This window comes from Falco biarmicus, chromosome 8 (genome assembly GCF_023638135.1).
Source record: "Falco biarmicus isolate bFalBia1 chromosome 8, bFalBia1.pri, whole genome shotgun sequence".
Lineage (NCBI taxonomy): Eukaryota > Metazoa > Chordata > Aves > Falconiformes > Falconidae > Falco > Falco biarmicus.
This window is the reverse complement of record NC_079295.1, coordinates 60,258,283-60,281,066: the sequence shown is the minus strand read 5'-3', so window position 1 is coordinate 60,281,066 and position 22,784 is coordinate 60,258,283. Positions and strand designations below refer to the sequence as shown.

General features: G+C 41.7%; 1 protein-coding gene across 2 annotated transcripts in view; it reads right to left on the bottom strand.

The window, feature by feature from the left end:
* The window catches only part of ADAMTS2 (ADAM metallopeptidase with thrombospondin type 1 motif 2), a 261,263-nt gene that overhangs the window by 162,676 nt on the left and 75,803 nt on the right, over positions 1–22,784 (bottom strand). The window lies entirely within an intron of this gene.

The following is a 22,784-nucleotide window of genomic DNA, read 5'->3' as shown; positions in this document are numbered from 1 at the left end:
GTCTCCCTAAAAGTGAAATTATTCTGGTAACATCCCCTAAAAACCATCCAAGTAGTAATGACCGAGGCAACCACAAATACAACAAGAGAATAATGAAAACCAACACTTCATAAAAAGAGAATTACTATTACATTCACTTTCATCTGTTAGTTTTTAATTGTACTGGCCCAACTAACTGAGCAATTCTCAATTTCAGAACTGATGTAACTGCTATTTTATGTAGGTAAAATAATACTACAGTCACTTATTGCTGAATTCAGCTGAGCTGATGCCTTTTGAGCCAGCACTACATTGCCACTTCAACTGATTTTCTCCAAATGGCCAAGGGAGAGATGCTTTACCTACCTCTTTCTCAAACAGCTCATATGTACGGTCTGGGGAAGCTTAAAAGAGGGAGATAAAACACTGTCACTGAGGGAGGAGGGTGTATACGTCGCCGTTTGGAGCCCTTCCCCTTTGCGACCCAGTAAGTCTCTCTCCCACACCCCCAACTTTACCTCCTCTTTATGTGGGGAGGCTGCACTAACACCTTGGTCATGCAGCGCTTCTGGTTATGAAGAAGGAACCCAGGGAACTGCAGCTCAGCAGCAGCTCAAAGGGTGATAGTACCAGCAAAAAAGGACAGGCACAAATGCTGGGACTCATAAGTCCTTTGGAAGAGGCAGGCCGACTTCCTTGACTCAGAAGGAGTGAACACAGTGGATAATGCTACATTTAGTTTGGGACTCAATACGCAGAAGAGGCACAAATGAAATAAGGATATGACTCAAAGAAAGGACAAACACTTTACAAGAGTTCATGTAAGGACAGCTCTGGAGAATAGGCAACATTTCTTACAAATCGGGGCAAAAAAAGGTAATACTGAAACTCCGTGATTCCCTCAGCAACAATGGAACAGAACTTTTCCAGTCCTCCAAGGAGGATTTGAGGGTGATATTTATTGGATTACACTTCAGTGAGCAAAAGATTCAGAGAACTAACAGAAGACAGGAATATGTGTATTTGCACACACAGAATTTCAAGAGAATCAGCTGTATTTTGAAAGCAAGGAAAGGCCACTCTTGTCTAAAACTGGATTTAAGGAACACAGAACACACAAAGCTTTATGTTATTTGTACTAAATGTTTGGTTGGTTCAGAAGCAAAATAGAAATTCTTTATCTGAAAATTAATGTCTGCAAACTGACCAGAAGCCTTTTATTTTTTTCCAAAAAAAGACTTTTTATATGAATTATCTCATTTCCTGATTAGCAGACTAAAAGTATGAAATTATTCTCCCCTTGGCTACATCCCAGCTGGATCAAAGCACTGGCCCAAGAACATACTGTACTGGTTTATTCATCGAGAAAGTCCAGGAGAAATTCAAGCATCTACTTCTCATCTTTCCTGATAAAGTTATCAAACCCAGAATGTAAACATAGGCTGGATAAGTGGTATATGACCAGATACTTGCCTGGGTAGTTTTATACCTGGTTTTTGTTGCCGTGTTACTCCTTCAGCACAAACAGTACCTGCTCTGCTTTTGGAGCAGAGTCCATGTACAGTCCTAGATGACAAATCACCAAAGTTCATTACACCATCACTTCTCTTCCCAAGACTCATGGGGAAAGATTTCTTTCATACCTGGAAATACCATCACTTTACTGAGGGCTGGAGGACTACAGCTCATGCAGGAACTGTGTGTGTGCGTGGGCCAGTGGGCCCGCCAAGGGCACAGAGACATGCCGTAAGGAGCGGGGTGTGAGTGAGGCACTTAGGCATAATTCTAATAGTTAAATGTCGCCGCGATACTTATTTTCAGTAAATACAGAGGAAAGAATCTACATGCACATTGGAATGCACAGGGTCATCCATGAAAGGAGTCTCCTGCTCCAAGCCATAAAGTCACAAATCAAGCCAAAACGAGCCGTTAACCTGTTTTTATTTTAATGTGGAGATATACCATTGGAATAAGAACTTAAGGCCATGACAAGCACTTCTGGGCAAATCAGCTCTCTCCTATGTAATTAGGTGAAAGATAAATCCAAATACACACTGACAGCCAAAGCAGGAGAGCAGTACTGTTGTGGGTTGACCCTGGCTGGGTGCCAGGCACCCACCAAAGCCATTCTGTCACTCCCCTCCTCACTGGAAAGGGGAGAGAAAATATAATGAAAAGCTCATGGGTCAAGATAAAGGCAGGGAGAGATCATTCACTAATTACTGTTGCAGGCAAAACAGACTTGACTTGGGGAAATTAGTATATTACCAATCAAATCAGAGTAGGATGATGAGAAATAAAATCAAATTTTCAAACACCTTCCCACCATTCCTCCCTTCTTCCTGGGCTCAACTTCACTCCCAATTTTCTCTGGTTCCTCCCCACCAGCAGTGCAGGGAACAGGGCTGCGGTCAGTTCATCATACCTTGTCTCTACAGCTCCTTCCTCCCCAGGGGCAGGGCTCCTCACACTCTTCCTCTGCTCCAGCATGGGTCCCTCCCACAGGAGACAGTCCTCCATGGACTTCCTCAACATGAGTCCTTCCTGTGGGCTGCCATTCTTCACAAAGGGCCCAGCGTGTATCTCTGCCATGGGGTGCAGCCCCTCAGGCACACATTGCTCCAGCCTGGGCCCCTGCACCACTGCTGCCAGCACTCCAGGCTCCTCTCGCCACAGGGCCACAGGTGCTGCCAGGAGCCTGCTCCAGCAGGGGCTTCCCACAGGTCACAGCCTCCTTCAGGCACCTCCTGCTCTGGCGCGGGGTCCTCCCTGGGCTGCAGGTGGGGGTCTGCCCCACCACTAACCTCCCTGGGCTGCAGGTGGGGGTCTGCCCCACCACTAACCGCCCTGGGCTGCAGGTGGGCGCCTGCCCCACCACTAACCGCCCTGGGCTGCAGGTGGGCGCCTGCCCCACCACTAACCGCCCTGGGCTGCAGGTGGGCGCCTGCCCCACCACTAACCTCCAAAGGCTGAAGGGACAGCCTGCCTCCCCATGGTCTTCAGCACAGGCTGCAGGGGAATCTCTGCTCTGGCACCTGGAGCGCCTCTGCCCCCTCCTTCTTCACTGACCTTGGTGTCTGCAGAGCTGCTGCTCTCACATAGTCTCACTCCTCTCTCTGGTTGCAGTTGTGCAGTTTTCATTCCTCTTTTTCAGTACGTTATCCCAGAGGTGCTACCACTGTTGCTGATGGGCTCAACCTTGCCAGCAGCTGGTCTGTCTGGAAGCCAGCCAGCACTGGCTCCATCAGACATGGAGGAAGCTTCTAGCAGCTTCTCACAGAAGCCACCCCTGTAGCCCCCCTGCTACGAAAACCTTGCCACACAAACCCAATAAAAGTATTCCTCTCGTCTGGAACAATTAGAACTATCCTTCAGAAAGGTGTCTGTATAGATACTACAGTGAGAACTGATTGCTATCTTCCAAAGAGCAATGTTAAGATAGTCTTTCAAAAGAGATCAATAGGCATTTTTTTATTAGTCACATTTTTGGCAGCTTGCCCATATCTGCAAATACATACTTTAGAAGCTCAAATCAGCAGCCAAGCCATGCTACATACAGAAAAAGGAAGACAGTAGAAACACATCTCATAGAATTGTATTAGTCCTCCCTCCTACCTACAAGTTTTACGATTATGTCTGGCCAGTCAAACTAACTCCTCTTTACTGCTCACTGGAATACCATCCCTTCTATTCCCTCCTAGCTGATTAGGTCTTTTCTGTTCCCCTTCCTCACTTCTTTTATTTCATAAATGTTTTGCAAATATTGTCAGTTGGATTAGTCTGCACTTCACCTGCAAAGAGTTCACCATTCACAGGGTTTAAAATACAAACCAAGACAGCAGCACAGAGAGATCTGGTGTACATCACTGTCCAAAGCCCATGTGTGTCCATGGTCGAGAATAACTCTACTGAACATGGTACAGCTTGAGAAGCAGGTGCACCTGCCAAAAGTCAGGGAGACAGCCCAAAAACACACAGTGCAGAGAATCAGACACAGAACCCACAAAGAGCCCTAGGAAAAAAACTAGACCTTGAGTTAGACATTGGGTGGACCAGCCTTTGAGCTGGAGCAGGACTCTGTGTCCCGTTGCTTGATTTATTTTGAGTTCAGTGAAACAGGACTTCTTATATTCTTTGTAAACAAGCAGGAGGTATGAAGAATATCTGACTCCATCATCTCTCCCTAACTTCAACTACCTGCAAGAACACAGGTTTTGGCAGATCTTACTCAGGTCCAAAGAAGTAGTAGTATGTGTAAATGCTTTATAGTTTAAATGTCACATGTTGATGCTGACAAGTTCAAGACACAAGAAGAGGTTGCTATGGAAACACACGCTGTATTGCCTGGAACATAAGGCAACATTTTACATTAAAGAAGGAAAAAAACCCTCGGACCAACAGTTGCCAAATTAGGTTTTGGGTGGGGAAAAACTAGGTTTTTTTCATTTATTCTCTGACAGAAATATTTTAATTTAGAAACAATGAAGCTAAATGTGATGAAAGCATTTACATTGTATTTTGGATTGCTTCCCTTGCCTCAGAACAAAAAGTAATTTTATATGGAAGGACTTTCTTTTGCAGTCCATATACAGCAAATCCATCTCTACATTCCCATGTGCTGGAGTCTCCATCTAATTTTCATTTTATAATTAATGAAATTACTTCAACGGATGGTCATGTTCTTCGAAGAATTAATCCTGTAACTCTCCTATAACCTTACTTATCTGTGTACCCACACTGGCCAACAGAACTAATATCTGAATGTAATTGATCAGAAATTCGCAGAATTGCATCTTTGAAGAGTCAAGCAGCTCTTAGTTGCATTATAATCCCACTTTTATAATCTGCCACTGTTGCAAGGTGATGCCCCCCCTTCTGGGGTATCACTGTGCAGTGGCATCCTTCAATGATCATCCGTCCTGCTGCACTCCCTTGCCTTCTCAACAAGCACAAGAACAATGTTAAATTCCCCAAACAACGGTTTCACTCTGCAGGCTCCATCAACAAGCTAGCCTGATTCTAAGACACAATTCCCACACACCCATTTCCTCAAAAGAAAAAAACCTTTTCCAATTAATCTTTCTCTCATAAAACATATAGCCAGAATAATATTTTTTCTGTGAACTTCCTATTGTGTAACCACTGGATCTGAAAGGGAAGATTTAAAAAGAGCTGAGGTGGGGGTCTACTCCAGACACTTTATTCTCAGAAGCACAGAAGAAAGTTTGAGTTCTTAGGCCTGAGACTGATTCTTTCAGCCTTTCCTACTTTGAGTATTCTACAAAATTTCATTTTACTAGGGCATTTATTTGGTTTGAATTTTTGGCTATCACAGAAGTGACAAATCTACAAATCTACAATTCAACTTAAATTTATCTCCAATCTGCAACAGCACCTGACAAGACCTTTGTGATTTTTGCACGTAGAAGGTCAAGACATGTTTATAAACACAGAAGATGGTGTCATGGTATCATCGTGTCATGATCAACATTTCTGCTTGATAACTTTAACAAAAATCTAAAAACAAATTGCAGGCATTATTACTTCATAAATACCCGAGCAGCGAAGGCAAGGAAAACCTCTTTTTTGCTAAATTTAAGAGATAGGATGTTCAGTAGATGCTAGCACGCCTGAAGACAAACATCAGAAATGAAAATAACCTTGTGAACTGGCATGAGAATGCTACCCTTCATTGTAAATGCATTAGCAGGGAAACAATGCCAGGAAGATGTTTTTAGAAAAATTCTCATTTAGGGCTGTATCTTCAAAGACGCCTAAGGAGAACTGACATCCAAACACAGATGGGCACCTAATGTCCTCAAAACTTCCACTTACATGGTTACAGTTAAATTCCAACACATCTGATTTGTTTAAAATGTGAGGGGTTTTCCAACCATCCCACTGTCATAAGGAAACTCCCGTAAATGCTTTTTGTGTGTGCTGACCTCCATGTCCCAACAGTGCTGTAGGCTACTGAATTCAAGGACTGCTGCTGCCACCCAGGCAAAAAGGGTCACAGCAGAAGGAACGAGGAACAGTGTTTCTGAGTTGTAAAAGCCAGATCATTTTTGCATCCATCCAGCAGCGCACATAAATTCATTTACTACTGTATTTTTACATGACTGATTCTGTGGCTAGTTCCATATATATACTTTTTTAAAAAATGTAACCCACTTTTATGTAGACTTTCCAGATGTATAGTATATGAACTTTTCCCTTTACCTTCTACTGACAGCATCAGTCACACTGAAAAACTCTTTTCCTTTCTTTGGAACCTAGAAACTCTGTGGCCCTTAGAAACCTGACAAGAATATTCAAGCAAAAGTAAGTGCAAATTATTAGTACCTGACTTCAATATTGTTTAAAGTCTATCTTTTTCTTTTGTCATACCTCACTTCCCTTTTCTTCTTATTCTTACCTTCATTGAATAAATGTATCTACACAAACTTGTAAATGGGCAGGACAAACGTAAGGATACAAATTCAGTTCTCTTAAAAATCCACAGTTGTATCTATTTCAAAGGGACTTAGGCAGAGAAATATGGAAAAGCTCATCTGTAAAGATATTGAGACTTTGGCTGCAGTTCACTCAACTTCACAGGGTTCATCGCAACAGTATTTGGCTCTCCTCTATTCTGTTTTCTTCACTGCTGATGGATACTTTACTATTTAATTAGTGCAGCGTGATCCAAATCCCATCAAAGTCAATAGAACTCTTTTCATTTATGTTAATGGGCTTTGGACCAACTCCTGAATTAGTACCAGAATCAAATAAAACACCCTTAGGAAAAGAATAGATACACCAAGCTTACACTTTAAAATACAATCTTAAAACCTTCCTAAGGTTTTTACTTGCTTTAAAGTAAATCTCATTATTGTACATCTTATAAAAACAGCTGGACAGCCCCTTTTTGCCAGTCGGATTAAAGTGTCAGAAGGAACCTAAATGTATGTACCACTTCCCTGTGAAAAACCTTCCCACGATTAGGACAGCAAAAGGTTACATCTTCCTGAAGCTTTTCCTGTGGCTCCTGCATCGTGCAAGTACGTGAGGGTTCACCCTGCGGGAAGATAGATTTGGCAATGCAACTGTCTTTACAGGGTCTTTCCCCTGCACACTTGTTATTTCTCTGGCACCACCTTAGTTGTGCTAACACAGCTATCTGCTGGGCTGCTCTGAAGAAAACTTCACTGTGATTAACCCATTAAGGCTGTTTGGCCAGAGAACATCCAAACCTGACCGAGTGACGTTAAGACAGTCAATGCCCAGCTGAAGAAAGCTCTGTTCAGTGGAGCAGTCAGTATTAGATGTAACACAGTTGAACTTCCATAACCACTTGAATCAAATTAGCAGGTGAGAGCACCAGCTATTTTTATCGTACTCACTAGAGAAGAGGCTTTCTGCTTTTAGAATATACCCTAGCTGCTGCAGAAATTAATGAACCACAAAGCAAGCAAAATGATCCTATGTAAACAGGGATATTAAGCCCTCTTCTGATACTTTTGACCCATTTTGGCAATACCAACCAAGCCACACAAAGCCACTGTATCATTTCTTACACAGCAGCATGCTTTAATTGACTGGCACATTGAACAGCAAAGCTTTTTGCAGAGTTTGACCACAGAAATCACATTCAGAAATCACATCCCACCAGTGCTGACTCAGTGGCAGAGCCACAGAATACTTTTTTAAATTCCTAAAAGCCCAAACAAAAGAACAAAACCTGTGCTGTTGGTTTGGGCAGGGTTTTTTATTTCACGCTAGTCCAGCCTGGCAGCACAGTAGACTGGGAGACAACTTTCCGTGAAAACAGCTTTGGTAGAATGTTAGTAGAGAAGGAAGAAAATTCAGAATGAGGATGACAGGTGCTTCAGTCCCTTCTGGGCTGGAGCTGTGAACCCTTCCCATGGAATCAATCACAGCAGCTCTGGAGGGGACTGTCCTGCAGCCCACTCCAGCTCTCTGCTCCCAGTTGCCCAGTGCCTCTGGGCAGCCCTGACTCACCTTATACCAATACATGTACTGGTTTGTGAGATGCAACAAGTTCCGTTTGCTCTCAAACAGAGTCAGTATTCAAGCCCTGCCCTGCAGACTAGCATGAGGATAAATGGGGACACCACGTCTTGCTTTACTTTCCTTTCTGAAGGTGCTTGATAAAGGAGAATATTCACTGAACAACAATTTTGTTGTGAATAGCCAAGAAATACAGTGTTTTCAGCTCACTCCTGCTGCATTGGGCTCCTCATAAGCTATTCTCATTATGTCAACACTCCAGTGTCAGGACTCAGCATCTTGCCCCGCTGACACTGATCAGATGTCTCTAACTGCTCTTTCCTTTGGCCTTTTTTCTGACCCATCCCTTTCTCCCAAATCACACACAGAGACAGTCATCTTGATCCTCTGAACCTTACACTTCTCTGCAGGAACCACAGTGCATTTTTCCCCAGTGAAGGAAGTATTTCCAGCTCATGAAAAGGAGAGCGGTACTGCCCGCCAGCCCAGCAGCAGCCTGTGGTGAGATAGATTTTCAAACAATCTGTGTAGCTTTGGAATTCAAACCCATTAACTGTGGTGCAGCGCATTAACCACCGCTTGGCAACAATTTCTCCACATTCCTCGGCAAAGGAGCGATGCTGACAAGGTCCCTGGCTCTATGAAGGTAAGGAGAACCTACAGGCTCAGCTATCACCTACAACCAGCTTCAGGGAGGACATCATCACAAGGAGAAAGCTGCCTCCACACAGACTAGAAAACATGAGTATTAGGGCTGATCTAGCCAGTGCACTGTGTTGCCCTCTGGCACTGCCTAGTGCTTTCATGTTTCAAGCACCAAAAATCATAAATAGTATACTGGAGTACCGTATTGCAGTACTCTTCACAGATTAAGTCTATTCCCAGAGTCAACCATACTTTTCTCTGTAGCTATCCTCTGATGCTGTGGCCAAATGCAGCAGATAAAGTAGTCCAAGAAGACAAAAAAAAAAAAATTCTTTATTAGGGACTAAGTCAGGTGCTTAGCGATATTCGAGCTATAATCAACACCTGAAGGGTTTAGAGCAAACGTCCCTGCCTGCCCACTTTTGCCTTTCTGCTTTGCCCCCACTGCCACCACTTTACAAGGCTGGAAAACACGCACAGGGCCAACTTGCACGGATGCTAAAGAAGCTCATGGAGAACAGTTCCACAGGGAACAGCAACAGGACTCTCTGTATCAAACTTCAGGCAACCTGCACTCCTATGGCCAGCACCAGTGATGATGGTATTTTTCTGATCAGTATGACAGAACACTCCCCAGCAATATTCATCAGGTGGTTCACCAAAACATGAAGTCTAACAGAACTTTGTTTAGTGCTTTTTTAATAAATTGTACAAAAGGTTGGCAAGATAGCAAAGAGCCAAACGCGCAGCTTTATGACAACACGCTCAATGTGTGTTTCTGTCACGGTGTTCTGCTCCCTCATGACACTGTAGCATCACAGAAAAGCTGTACGGTTACAGTCTACTGATTAGAAGTAGTAAAAAATGCAACTCCCCTGAAGCACCTCAATGATATTTCAAAACTTCTCTAAGTTTTCAGTTTGATAAGATGTTCCAGGACTTTCTAATCCATGTTCAGTTCCCCTCTTTGAGTGCTAACAACTCCTCCATAAAGCAGCCTATGAAAGATCAGAACTTCCTCAGAAGAGACAGGAGTCAGTCTATCTTCATCATTCTTTCAAAGGATACTTCAAAGCATCTTATGATTTGTCACCAATAGCACAGAGGTCACTAAGCAGCCTCTATATATGAGGTTCTGCTTGTGACTCTGCCTTTTATAATTAAGAATGTGATGTCCTAACAACAAAATAAAATTTAATCTTAAGGATTTAGTAGACTCCTTGCAAATGTTGACATTGTATTAAGTCAAAGCAATGGACTCCGTGGTATGGAAGACTTATATAGAGGATTAAATTTGACCTGATAGGTCTCTGACATCAGTGCAAAGTGGTCTTTACATAAACAAATACAAAACGAAAAGAGAAGAAACCAACAGTTTCCCACAGTAGGATAGTTAGCATATACTGTAGGACTTGCAAGCAGTGATTCAATATTCCTAAATCATATCCTTGGGTTAAAGACTCTATGGAGTTCATTCTGGAAGCGCCCTATGAAAACATTACCTAGGCACGAACATTTCTTAAATCCACAAGTCAAAGCAAACACCTCTTTCAATCACCCCAAAGGAACACAAAATTGCCAGAAGCAGCTAAACCCTTCAAAGACCTAAATATATCCATCACGGGTAAGTTTCACATTACTAATACCGTATTTATTCAACAGTTTTGCCAGTGGTGTCATGATTTCTACAGGCTTGCATGATAACATGAAAACGTGACAAAAATTACGTCAGATGGACAATTCAGAGATAGGAAGCCATAAGACCCTCATTGAGCCCACGCTGTGCGTGAGAACAAGCAGTTCCCACGGCTGTGTCTTTAACCTATCTGCCCATTCGTGACCAAGGACTCTGAGAACCTTCAAAGACACCAGGATCCCTGGTCTCCCCTTCCAATGCATTTCACTATTTCCAAGTACGTAAACAAATTCTGAATACATTACTTAACAAAATCTCATGTTAATAGCATCTACACATTCACAGATTTTGTGTGTCCTGCTGCATCCCAAGAACGAGTGTATCTCTGCAAACCATGGTAGCCTGTAATCCAGACTGTCAGAGGAGGGCATGTCACCAGAAGTGTGAAAGCATTCTAATTACATAAGGCCAGGTCCTCCGCTAATGCAAAGTGACAGAGCTCCCAGAAATCCGTGGGGACACGATGATGCAGGTTAGCAGAGGTTTGGCTCATTATAATTGAATAGACCCAACTTCTAATTTTCCCATCTAGTGACAGATTGTTGGAATCCTGACCACTAGTATCTTAGAAGGCATTGGGGAGTTGAAAGGAGATTGCATCAGGAAAGTAAACTCCAGTTTGGCTGAAAACATATTTACAATCCAGGAGTTTCAATTAGCTGTTGCTGCGTTATCACGAAAGTCTGTTGACCAGATGTGCAATTAGTTTTTCTCGTGTTGCTCTCTCTCATGATTTGGGTTTTTTGTTGGGGGGATTGTATTTGGCATTTTGGGGTTTTTTTTGCAAGTGATGCTAGTTTTATCGAGGTCAGATCTAATACCTTAGATAGTCAGAGAAAGCTCTTCCCATCAGCACACCTCCAGCAGCACAGCAGTGAAGCGGGGCAGTCTCAGGAAGCAGAAAAATTTTTCTCCTTTCTGGCCCCATCTTCATAAGAAGGAGACAGAAGAGCTGTCAGAATGAGCCTGCAAATTCAAGGCAGCTGGAATTGCCTCATCCTCCTGGCATGGACAAGAGAAGGGTTTCTCCTGATCCCTCCCCCTTGCTTAATGCATCACCTCTTCTGTGGTGGGGATGTGGTGTGAGACAGAAGGGGAAGAAGGTTTAGCAGAGCTATTTCAGTTTTAGAAGCACACAGTTCTGTCCTGTTCCATCCAGCATACGGGATATAAACAGCAATGGGAAAGAACAGCTGCACTTGAGTCTCTCGTACTCACCTCCCTCACCACCACCGCACCAGGGGACAGAAAACAAGGTGAAAGACAAGGTTATGATGTGGAATACTCCGTGGCCTGCTTTTTGTCCCAAATTCTTTGCTAATCAACCTGCCCATACAAAGCCAAACGAAGCCAGTGAAACTAAACACACTCACTTCAACAGCTTTGGACTAAACCCAAAGGTCAACTACTTGCCATGGGACCTCCCAGGCCTTTATGCAAAATGATGCTGGACTATGACACAAAAATTGACATAGATCTGGGTTTTGTATGATTCTCTGTTTAGATAAATGCAAGATATGCTGTATCTTCATAGATTCCGCATTTTTATTCTATTTTATAAGATTCATAAGATTATTGTTGGCCTTAATTAGACTGGAGCAAACTAACAACTTTATTTTCATGCTAAATTACCCCTTTCTACTGAGGAGTTTCAATGAATTCAAAACATCTTGTAAATGGTCTTGTCTTTCTTTGCTTGACTATTACTTACCCAGACTGAGCTTCACATTCCTCTTTTAGAGTGGTAAATCATCCACTTTTACACTGACTGCTTATGTCAGCCTTGATGTGCTGTACCTTTGCAAACAAATGTAATATTGACAGACACCTCTAGCATTTATTTGGGGATTAAATATTTTGGTTTTCTGATGAATGGCGGATCTGCATTTTCACAATGAAACCTAAAACTATTAGAAAACTCTGGTTTCAAGCTTTATTATAAATCTCAAATCAATCCAAATTCATCCCTAAGACTTCTTCATCCCTAAGCTCCTTATTGGTACTGAACTGAGGTGGTGTAAAATCTGTGCTTCTGGGAGGAGGGGTTCCCAAAAGGTAAAAGACTGTGACCTTAGGTAAGTTCACACTGTTCTACAAAGAGGTGTTTTGAAAAGTTTCAAAGCCATATTTTTATCTAGCTATTACTTACTTTGTTTAAGTATATGAAAATTTTTAGACATTTTCAGCCTTTCAAGCTTCAAAGCCTGCCAGCTTCCAATATAACTCCTGTCACGTGAGAGTGTTGGCACGTGAAAGACTCTTGGCACAGCTCAGCTGTCTTCATCATCAGGTAGTGATTTATTTCTCAAAGACTGTTTTTAAATACATTCCGGTCTGCAGAATGCTTTCCAAACAACATCTCTCACATTCCTTCCACAGCTCCTCTGCTTGGGGAAAGAAAAAAGCCTAGCAATGTTAACACCCTGAAGAATCAAGAAGTATATTCTTCTGCATGCATGTTGGATGAACATGATCTACTCAAAAGTCATGATTTAAAACAAATGAAACCACTATTAAAACAGTAACCACAGCCTGTACTGCCACCTATCCTTAGTTAATCTCTGCATTTTCTGCAGGCTATTTATTGACTTCCAAACTACAGGTTCTGTCCTGTAAAACGGGTCTGCCTTTCAACTGACGTGATGGCCATGGACACTGGCCTTTGTATCAGGCTTGGGAGACACACACTTGACCACATCAGAACATACAAGACACATCTGCTTAGGACACGTATTGAATGTTAGCTGTCTTCTGCCTATGGCGGGAAATACCAGCAAAATTGTCAAGTCTTTGAGGTAAAATCTGTGCTTTCCCCTCTTCCCTTCTAAATTCTATCGTTTTACTGTATTTGTATTAGTTTAGCTTTTGAAATACTTCTAATAAGCCTTTTCTTTCCTGTTGGACTTGCCATAGTATTTTGATATTCTCCATCCTATGCTCTACGATATTCACTACATCATGCCAAAAACCACATGTTCACAAGCACAACTTCAAAAAGAAATCCCTCCTACAGGCCAAATTGTGCAAGAGCAGCAGTGAATCTGCAGTCCCTGTCCTGAGCCTGCAGTGTGAAGGTGCCTTTGGATGGCTCTGCCCAAGGGGGCTGATACATGCCCAGAGCTCCTACTGGAGGTGCTGGAAGCTGCTGCTGCAGCCCAGCAGCCCACAGGGCACAGAGGGAGAATGAAGGCATAATAGAGGGACTACCGAGCAACACTGGGAAGCAGGCACAACAGCAGGCCGAGATTTATGCTCAGGGCTCCTGCAGAAACATGCTGTGTTTGGATACAAAATTCAATCTCTCCCACCATTTCATGGACTGCTTCTTTTAAGTACTGTAAGTGATCGGGTAAAAGAACAGAGGTCAGGAAGAGCTGCTGGCCAGCCTGCTAGTTAGCCACACAGAGCTTAGAGACTCAGGGTCTACAGCGAGATGTGGCACTGTGCTGTCCTAAAACCTCAAAAAGGTATTTTGCTTTTATGTCTTTTAAAGACCAGTTTAACTGTTGACCATATGCCAGGTATTTCCTCCTAGTTTTCTTGCTTCAAAAATCTTGTAGAAATAGTTCACCTTCATTAAAGAGCAATAACAGCAGCTACCTATATATGTACACCTACTGAAAAGAAATAACTTAAATGCATTAAATTAGCTTTATCTAGGCAGAAGGAGCTCTTCTTATCCACAAAGATATCAATGATGTTCACCGACTTTCTCATTACAGGACTAGTAGATTTCATGCTTAATTTCAGTGGAAAATAGATTGTAATCTGTCCCCTGAGGTCCACAGGGCTAGAGGTTAAATGCTGGGAAAAAGTAATCTGACCATATAATGAAATTCAAACACAGAGGTGGCAACTAAAGGAAAAGTTAAAGGGAATGACTGTAGGAAGGAAGTAATGTAGCTTTATTTATAGCTTACCATATCAAAAGAAAAGTGATAATATTGTATTTTGCAGGTGTAAGAGTCAGAAAGTACCACAGACCCTGGGCAATTTCAACCTCTGAATTTTCCATGGAGCACTGCACAAGTGAAGAATCAATTATATTTATTTATTTTGAAGATAAAGTTCACAGGTGCAGCAATAAAGAGGCAAAATATTAAATTTGACATAAACCAATACAAAGGGAGTAAGAAAGAATATAAACCTGAAGGGAACGCTGATAAACTGTAACACACTTAGGATACCAAGACCAAAGAGTAACAGCAAGTTGTACAAATGGGACTTCGATTTTAGCAAGGAAAAGTTTCGGAAAACAAACCAATCAGTAGATGCAGTCCTACAAGGGACATGAAGGGGCGGGGGGAGGAAAGGCAAGTATTAAATTAGTGGTCAGGGCAGGTTTTCTTTGTGGCATCAGAGAGGCTAAAATGATACTGAAGTTACCATGTTCAGCAACTGAATGTTCTCCACTTTAGGGGCAGGCAGCCCATGCCACATGTAACACATGCCAGTGGACAAACTCTCTTAGAAGTACACAGAAGACAGAAGAGATCTCCACTGCTTGCTTCACTTTTACCATTCAGCAACTTGGGTTTCCCTCCCCCTGCTTCTCCCACCCTCCCTTCCACCATCAAAATGACTCCTCTCTCCCCAGCAGCAAACTTCACTCCTTTCTCTGATCCCATAACACTGCCTTCCAAAGGAGGTGTAATTTTCTTGCAAAGTTAATAAATAAATAAATAAATAAATAAATCAAGCGGAGCTACAAAGTGGAAAGCCATCACCCACAGAACAGTATAGTAAGTTTGTCCAAAGCTTGAGTTCCAATTTCTGACACTCAAAGGCACAAGTAAAGCTCCCTTAAACAGACCTATTTCAAAATCATGAGAATAAGGGTCTGGTTTTACAATACAGCTCACAAATCTGTTACCAAAGGAGGAATCTCACTTTTCTCCTCAAGCACAACTGAGGGTGTTCCCACTTTCATTTCTTTGCCTATAAAAACGTCCATCCCACCCCGCAGAGAACCAGTTCAAGCACCTAAACTGGCACGCAGCAGTTCACTGGATTGGCCACTGACCCACTCACTGGGTTAACTAATGTATGGTGGAGTGACACAAGCAGGGTGCCAGAGCAGGGGCGGAATGGGAGCACCGGACAGGGAGCAGCCCAGGGAACAGGCTTACCCCTCTCTCAGCAGCAATGAGGTGTTAAGACAAAACTCATCTGTTCTGTAAAACGACACCTTCAAAACAACATACTTGGGATGATTTTCACTGGCCTGCTGATTTTTGAGACTTCAAAAACCACAGCTTGCATCTCTCTGTCTTTTCCTTGAGGGAAACTCTTACTTAAAAACGCTTACTTTAAAGAGAAAATGGTTACTTAGAAGAAAAAAATAAAAAAATTGATGCTGAGGTTCACACTTAGGACTCCAGGAACTCCAGATCTGAGGAAAGTACCAGACATTTTAAGACCTGGGAATAACTCAGAAGATCTATAGCAGAGAGATATGAGGAAGCAACGTGCTCTTCAGCACTTGAAGAGGACACTCTTCTTTTCAATGTTACAGTTTAATAGAACGGTGCTGAAAATAGCATGTGAAATGTGGGCCTTTCATTTTGCAGACTATTAAAACTGGGAACCCGCTGTGTCAAGACTCTGCAAACAAAGATGAATTTTAAACACACACAGATAAAGGGGCTAAAGAAACCAGATGTGATGTGTTCAAGAACTTACTGAAACTTTGGAAGAAGGAAAGCAATAAAGGGAGAAAGTGATCTGAAAAAGAGGGTGTGCGTATCAGAGCCATTCACAGGAAGCAAATGCAAGGTTGTGCAACCCCCCACAAGATGCTGAAGACCTGCTCCCTGATTCTCTGTTTTAATCAGAGCCAATATGAGAAACGTCCTAGTGTGCAATTAAGTAATGGCATGACCTGCTTACAAAGCAACAGTCACCATTAATAAAAAGTACTCACAAGTAGGTCAAATAAAATACTAGTGTGGTCTGTGGAAAAAAGGTCCTGCTCCATGCAACAGCTGGAATTCTGGTTGATCAAAAAAAAATATTTTCCAACCTTCTGCAGCAAAAGGTAAACATGTAATTAGCTCAAAATGTGGGAATGTCTTGCCATTTGCAGGAGTCTGCACTGCTAAATTCTCAGAGAATATTGGAACACCTTGCTGCACCATGAGGAAGCAGTGAGCTGGTAGCTAAGTAAGCTAATAGCATTATTCGAGGGACACACCTTTGAAAGCTGAAGGGGGGCAGACTTCTCATAATAGATGTTCTGCTTACCCCAGAAAGTAATTACGATCCTATCAAAATTAGTTACTATTTTTGGATCTTTCAAGATGGAAAGTAGAAGAAGCCATTAAGCACATTTTCTTGGACGCACATGGTTTAATATTCTGGTTGGAAAATTAGTTCTTGTGTGGTCAAAGAGAATAGTACAGCTGAGATACTACCACAATGAGGACAATGAAACACAAGGTCAAATAGGACATAAGGAAATACCTATCTTTTATCCAAAGGCCTACAACATACCACAAAGATACCAGTTTTGATTGCCTGAGGATATTCTGTCCAGATGGTGTCCACCTGTATGATGTAGAAAACGACTTACTCTGCTCTCAGATAAAATGTAGGTGAGATGATCCATGCACAGAAGATACAAAGAAAAAAACAGCACTTACTGAAGACGGAGTCTCTTTTAAGGACAGCAAAATGAGGATAATTTACTCCACTTACAGGCTGAATCATAGTGTTTACAGTCTCTGTGTTTCAGACTGTAACTTTTAAAAGGAAAAGTCTCTGCAATTTACACAGCAGAAGGGGCTGTCCAACTAGTGGCTGATGTTGGCCAGGGACATGAACAGCAGAAACACAGAGAATGGGTTATGAAGCAAAGTCTCTGTCCTGTGAAAATATATGGATATGCTTGGATGTTAGGCATCAAAATAGCTCCACTGCTTTCTGTCACGCAGGTCTTTTATATCATGTGTGTGGATGTGGATGTCCAGTCAGATTTTGACTGTGCTAAAAAGTACATACATGCTTGGTTTAAGCATACAGAAACCCCAGCTAAATTCAAAAGACCGTGTGGGTTAATGGAGATCCCACTCCAACCATCTGCAGAGGAAGGGGCTGCTGTTTTCTTAAAGAGAATGGCTTTTAAATTTTGTTCTATACTGTGTTACAGGGATTATTTGCATTTCTTCTAACTCTGTGTTATAGTTCTACTTGTCCAAAAAGCAAAAAGCCCACAGTGGGTTTTGCCATTACACAAAAAAACAGATGGCAACTTTGGTTTGATTTTGGTTTAATTTAAAGAGAAAATACTCCCAAATTGAAGAGATTATATATGCCAAATTTTAATCCACTAAAAATGGATGCAACCTGATCATAATGTAAATGCTAAGAACTTAGCATAGAAAAAAGAATTACTGGAATAATTTGTAGCAGGCATCTGTTTTAACTGTCAGGCAGTCAACCTGAACCAGACTTTGAAGGCAATATTGTGCTACCTTGAGTTCTGCTTTTTTGCTACATCACAAACTAGTGTAATCCAAAAACCAGATAAAAAAGAAACAAAACTAAATTGTAAATCCATATGAAAGCAGGAGATGGATGTCTAAAACGAAAAATAACACAGTTATATAAGCATGTTTGTCTTCTGGTGTATTCGTTGTGAGCAGATCCTTCATCCTCTTATCCAGGTATATTACATGATCCACCTAAGGTGAGTTAGATTCAGCTTCAGCTCTGTGGCCAATTCCAAGAAAGCACCTCTGTCAGGGAGGTATTTAAGAATATAACCCTAAAACTCACTTACTTCAAAAAGCTCAAGCTCATGCTCAAAGTGAAGCTGAATTATACTAAACAAGGATAGATTTCACAAGGTGTTTAAATGTCTTCAGGAATGCAGAGAACGTGGCAGGAGGGACGGGGGGAGTATTCCCCCTGGAAGGTGAAATGTGGGCATTTCACACGGATAGTTGGAATTACTCTTGGGAAACGCCATTGACCGAATCTGGAACCTGAGCTCCTACATTTACAATTTACAAATTATATCATATGAATACGCCCTTGTGAAATAAAGACTGCAAAAAATAAAAATATTCCATTATCTGATTTTGAAATAGTAAAGAAAATACTAATAGTACAAATAATACATAACAAAGTCCTGGGACAACTGACAGACATGCACTTACACTGACAGCAGCCAAAGCACTGGTTAATTCCTGAAGATTCATGACTGGCCAGTAAAGTGAACGGATCACCACAAACCCACCCAGGTCAACCCCGTACTACAGTTACTATTAGTATTGGGCATGAGTCTAAAAAGCACTGCTGGCGTCTTAAGCATTTCTAGAAGAAATAGCAACTGGGCAAGCAGCCAGCCACCAGGCTTCTCTCAGTCTGCAAGACTTATTACAGCAAACAGTAAAGGCTGAAATGTTGTACAGCAAACCCTGCCTATTTCATCACATACGACGAAATGCTTATGTCCGTTATACTTGCAAGGTGACTATGGCTTGGTACCCCAAGACATGTAATGCTTACAGTTCCGTAAGAAAACACACAACCATTGATGTCCTGAATAGCTTCCTTTCTATATGTCTACTTCTAATAACTTTCTATTTTAATGATAAGATAGTGAAATTTTTGGACAGATGATATTTTAACTTTTTAAAAAGGAAGAAGATTATACTAATGAAGCAGAGCTAAGACATCATGTTGTGTTACTGAAACTGATGTTCCTCTGCTTCAGTGGGTGCTAGATCACACTGATTATTAGACATGAAGCTGTGATCCTCAGTCTTTTAGGATCCTGTCAGTAAGTTTGACTCTGCACTGCAGCCTAATTTAATCATGTGCTCATTACCCATACCAGATGTGGTGCTGATATTGTGTTTCTCCTGTATCTGCTTCTGTTTAAGCACACATTCTAGCCCACAGACTATGAATGTTATGAGGAGACTGGGAGAGAATTTATGTCTCTGAAGTCCCACAACCAAATACTGCCATCCTGTCAACCTGAAGAAGACATTTTTGGCACATCTGCCTCAAGAACTGCAAAAGTATTTAACAAAATAGGAAATTCAGATGCATATCAGGTTCATCTGCTGGGGTGAAGAAAGCAAGTTCCCATAATTCAGGCAATAATCTGGAAGAACTACCATAATCCTAACTCTTTATTGGTTTATGGCATTTTTACAGTCTCCATTCTCCTTCACAACTAATCTTTGGAGAGGACAACCAGCTCCCTCATCCTCCAGCTGCATCCACTAGTAAGGATGTGGCCAAGGACCAAGAACATACTCAAAGCGCAGTATCTTCCCCAACAGTCTGCAGGCCACAGACAGCTGACCATGTTGGTTCTTCCCACCCAGTGGAAAATTAGTCTGAATGCTACCATGCCAAGATGGTACCAAGTTGCCCGGGGTGTTCTTAAGTTGGAAAGGTTTCACAAAACTTTTTGGTTTAATATGGTAAAAATCACATCAATAATTCAGACAGCCATTAAAAAAGCTTCTGGTTAGCTTTAACTTTCCAATGATTTGTAAAGACCCGCTTCAGCCCTGAAAAGACACCTAGACTACATACTTCAGAACTTCTCTTCATTTGTCTCTGGTCTGATTTTTAGGTCAACACAACTAATTTTGTTACTGACTTCCATTACAGAAAGCTGAGAGTACCCAAACTAACTGTGTATCTCCTCAGTCAGGGCAGGAGATAATTCTGTATATGCATTCATTGTACCTTTTGATTTTTTAGAATTATTGCAGATTAAAAAACTTCATCATTTATAGTACAGTTCAAAAATCTGTTTGCAGAGCTACTATTTTCATGTAAATTCCTTCCAACAACTTCTCATTTTGGCAATACCAACACCACCAGACAGACCCTTCTCAGACAATAATTAGAAAATAAGACACAGTTGGCAGTAAAGTGCAAACCAAAGGGGATGTTCAGAGGAAATAACATCAGAAGTTGGCAAGGTGGCAGATGCATTCACTGACTTGAACCAGATTCAGTCAACGAAAGTTTGCAATGTAAAGATCAAACTTTGAAACTTCAATTCAAATGTTATTTCAGCCCTAATGTCTGGATGCAAAAGCTGGAAGCCCATCAGAAGAACAGACAGATGTCAAACCACCTTCAGACACAAGGACTTTGAGAAAATACTAGGATTTAAACAAAGCACATTTATAACAAACAACTCTAACACTTTTCAGTTGACAACTCAGTTGTCAGAGAGCTCCACCATCACTATCTCCAGAGTCATCTAGAAAAGGAGGTGGAAATACTTGGGGTATGTTAGAAACATCGGCCATGGTGTGTGTATTGTTAGGCAACTGAATGAAAATCCATGATACTATGGAATTTCTCCTCTGAGAAATTAGTTTACTTCACACTGAAGTAAACTAGGTGTGAAGAAAAAGATGGACATAGAAAACGAGTCGAGAATAACTTTGTCCATGTCTTCATTCACATCTGAAATACCAATAAACCCAAGAATAACATACAGCCCAGTGGTCTCTAAAAATGTCTTGTTAGTAATACATTGCTCCAGAGACTCCTCAATACTCCCTGCAAACACAACAAATAAAAAGGTAAATGAAGAGACAGTTAAGCGCAGTATTAACTTCAGTGGGTTAGCTGCTCATTATCGCTGTCCATGGACCGGTGGCTTTTGGGAAAACGTTAGTATAATTTCTTGGAGTTCGTGTAATTCTACTGATACCTTTTTTAAACTCTCCCCCCACCAGAAAGAAAGAAGCTGAGATGGAGGGAATGGGCAGAGACAGAACATAGTACCCAAGGGACTGAAGTTCAATTTGTTGTTCCACAACAGACTTACTGCACAATCTCAGGGAAATCATTATGGCCAGATGCTTAAAGTTATTGAGATAATGCTTCCTGCAGAACAGCTTCAGTAACCTAGGCAAAACCAAACATGCCTCTGCCCTGCAACACTTACAACGTAGATACACACTGGAAGAAACAGTAAGACATTTCCAAATGTATTAGCAGAACCAGAGAAGTTGCAGTGCCATTCGGGAACCAGTGTGACATCCAGATTAGAACATGGCAGCTCCCACACTAAACGAATTCTCCCGCTTCTCCTAATGAAAACAACAATGCTGGAAAGAAGCAGGCACACAGGTTGTAGATATAGGTTGAAAACTAAAATTCTTTTGGTAGCTTTCTGGACTCTAGCCATTTATGAGTGCCACTGATTTGAGGCCTGGTTTCATTCCTTTGCATTTGAGAAGTTACAAAATGTGAGAAGAGCAGAGCTTTATAAACACTTTGTCATTTATACATGTAACATGAGGTGCTGGATCTTTTGAGTCTTATCCATACTTTGGCTTTAACTCCTGTTGTATTTTGTCGTAACTCTCTTCTCCAAATATAAGGAGTCCACACTCCGGCTTACACGGGGAGGAAGGAGTAAGTTTCACCACTGCCCTTACAGTTCACACCTGTGCTGATGAGGTTGCACAAGGCAAACAGCAGCTGTCAACAGGATCTTCCTCCACCTTTCAGCAGAGATCAACAAGGAAGAAGGGCTCTGGCTCCACCCAGTTCTGCAATGCCCAGAGCAAGTCAAAAACGATCAGTGCTAGGTACAGGGAGAGCAAAGAACTTCTGCTTCCCTACCAGAGGCAGGCTTGCAGGCTCATTCTCTGCTTTCTGAATTGTTCTTCTTGCTGAGCCCTGGTGTGCCTCTTGCCCTGTGCCAGCTGTCCACATCAAACAACTGCAACATTAAAACCTGCTTCTCAAAACAGGAATGCACATGGCTAGGAGAAACCACAGGAAAGAGTAAAGGGAGAAGCATTTGATTTCATTCCATTCTCGGATAGCTGACATACTATCTCCATACATGTTATCTTCTTGGCACAGCAAATTAACAACTTTCTATGATAAAATAAATAGAAATACAACTGACTCATCCTGGCTTTTTATGCAGAGAACAGAATGCATTAAAATTAAGTAATCTCAAAATTAGGAACTCTCAAGGGTAGAGCAAGAAAATACTGGCTGGATAAATTGTTCATGATCAAAAACATAGCCCTTTTCTCACTAAACAAATTGCCGTGCAGTAATTACTGTTCAAATGACAGTATGACAGCTTAGGATGTCAGGGACAAACAGTTGTAATTTGACTGCTGACCATGCACTCCAGAACAGAGAACTGCAGCAAGTTGTAAAACACACAGTCTCACAAAATGTATCACAGGGAGCTGTTTTGCTCGTAAAACTCAAACTCTTTTGTGACTTTCCATCAATCACTGGATTAGGCAATGAAACTCACCGAATGAAAGATCCATGAAAAGACTGAATAAATTAAAAATTTTCCAGGGCAAAAAACCATGCTTTACCTACCAAATTTGCTTCCAGGGAAGTCCAGCCCATTATTTGGGATTAACTCTTGTAAAATTTCCCTTTGCAGACTGGAAGTGAGAAGCGGAAGCGGATGCCGAGCATGTGC